Raw genomic sequence first — 2,497 nt, forward strand, 5'->3', positions numbered from 1 at the left:
TTTTTTTTTTTTTGTCTGGGTAGCTCCCTTTCTGCATGAAAGGTCAACTTTGGTATTGTGTCCTCACTTAAATGTCTTCCTAACCACCTACATCCCTCCCTCCTCTGTGGCCCTACAGCCATTGTGCATGCTTGTGTCAGCATGCACAGAGTCCATGACTCTAGACCATAGTTGTTTGTGGCCCTCCCTGTGTCCACGCTAGCTTGGGAGCTCCTTGAGGACAAGAACTAAGTTATTCATGCCTGGCCTTTAGTAGGCGCCCAATCGGCGTTTGGGGAATGGATGAATGGCATGTTGTCCCCATTATAAAGCGCATTGTTATCTCCAGGGCGCCAAGATATTCAATTCAAGTCAAGAAGTATTTACTGAGCACCTGCTGTAACACCACATTTTCTTTATCCATTTATCTGTTTTTTTTTAAATGGTTAAAATGGTGATTTATATGAATTTCCATTCAATTTCCACGTTAATTTCTTTTAAAAAGGCCAGAGGTAGCAATTCAAATGCTTACAGGAGCCCAGAGCAGTCACCAATGAGCGAAGCCAGTGTCTGTGGGTTGCGAATTAAGCCCTTAAAGAATATTCTCCAAGCCAGCAGGCCACATGCACTCTCCCTCTCGCTGTCTCTGACGCCCACAGCTCCCCCGCCTGACTCTCCTACGTCAACTGTGGACAGCATCCAGGATGCAGAGCAATGTATTTTGGCTAAAAGAAAGACAACAGGGCACAATGACAGGGTCGCCGAGCCCCAGACTCCAGGCCAGGGAGTCAGTGGGGACGGTGGGGTTGGGAGGATGGAGCACGTGTCCCCTCCCCAGGGAGCAGCCACGCAGAAGGGCAATGTAAGCCGGGTGCTGCCGGGGTCCTGATTTCTTATGGAAAGCTGGAAATCCATCTCTGTATAAAAATTCTCTTAAATATTAGCTCAGTTTGTTCGTTTTGGGTTTTGACACCACGCGAGAAAAACAGCCCATCGCAGTGTCCAGCAGAGCCATGGCCGGCAGTTCTCCTTGTCCACTCGGCTCTGGAAGGTCCCTGGGTGCACAGGGCAGGCGCCGATGAAGAGGTTCTACGGCCCCACCCACAGGGCCCCAGGAGGCCCATCCTGCACCCGGGTTCCAGATCAGGCCTGCTTCCCACACCTGACCTGGGGGCCAGCAGGGCACACTGGCCTGGGCCAGCATTGCTGAGACTGCCTCCCCTGAGCCCAGCAGACATCTGCCGCGTACATGGGGTGCGGGCAGCAACCCCGGGACGCAGTCGGAGGCGCAGAGACTTTGGGAGCTCTGTGAGAAAGCCTTTGTCTCCCACGTCGGACGGCTCGGCAGCGGTCAGAGGAGGGAAGGGCAGCTTGAATGCCTGTGGGCTGAGCCCCCCAGAGGGGCAGCGGAGGAGGAGGTGCCGGGACGGACCCTCTCCTGGCAGCTGCGGCTGGGGCCGGGCTCCCCTTCGGCCAGGACACTTCATTACTATGATGCGCCAGGCCCCATTTATCTGTTGATGGGCGCTGAAGTTAATTCCATAGTTTGACTATTGTGAATAGTGCTGCAATAAATGTGGGTGTGCAGATATCTCTTTGATATATTGATTCCCTTTCTTTTGAATATATACACAGTAGTGGCATTTCTGAATTATATAGTAGCTCTACTTTTAGTTTCTTTTTTTTGCAGGGGGGAACCTCCATATTCTTCTCCATAGTGATTGCTACTAATAATTTACATTCCCACCAACAGTGTGTGAGAATGCCCCTTTCTCCACATTCTAACCAACATCTATTATTGCCTGTCTTTTTGATACAAGCTATTTTAACTGGGGTAAGATGATATTTTATTGTGGTATTGATTGATATTTCTCTGATAATTAGTGATATAGAGCATTTTTTTCATTTACCTGTTGGCCATTTGTGTCTTCTTTAGAGAAATATCAGTTCAGATCCTTTGCCCATTTGTAATTGGGTTATTTAAAACATTTATCTAGAATTCTACCTGAAGATATACATAGAAGAAAAACACTAAACTGTTCTGGAAATCATATTGTGAGCTTAAATTTTAGAACTGATGCAGAGTTTTAGGAAGGCTGTATAAAAGAGCTCTTCCTGCCTGATAAGTCTTTACATTTTTGCCTCAGAGTTTTCAGAAAAACAGATGCCGTCTGAAAGTCATTTGTCTAGAGATTGTTTCCCTCTCTATTGTCTACATTATGAGTATGAATAATCTATGGATTTATAAGTTGAAACTTTAGCTATTTTCTTCCTTTCCTTCTTTTTACTTTTCTTCTTTTCTTTTTTGGAGGATATTTTAAATTTAAACATTGGATATTTTAAAGAGTAATAAACCATCAGTCAACACCTAAGATACAATGTAGTTTCCACCATAACATTTTGTTAAAGATGTTAAAGAAAGTTAATATTTCAATAAATATTTAGATGTTATTCCAAATAGTAATTATATGAAGAATATCTTAAATAACTAATGATATTTTACTAATATTATTTTGGG

At 44.8% G+C, this 2,497-nt stretch overlaps 1 pseudogene; it reads right to left on the reverse strand.

Annotated features, from left to right (window-relative positions):
- Positions 1-1,466, reverse strand: part of LOC105812566 — a 104,167-nt pseudogene extending 102,701 nt beyond the window's left edge.
- Between the last annotated feature and the right edge of the window lie 1,031 nt (positions 1,467-2,497).

This window comes from Propithecus coquereli, unplaced genomic scaffold, assembly GCF_000956105.1.
Source record: "Propithecus coquereli isolate 6110/MARCELLA unplaced genomic scaffold, Pcoq_1.0 Scaffold255, whole genome shotgun sequence".
Taxonomy (NCBI): domain Eukaryota; kingdom Metazoa; phylum Chordata; class Mammalia; order Primates; family Indriidae; genus Propithecus; species Propithecus coquereli.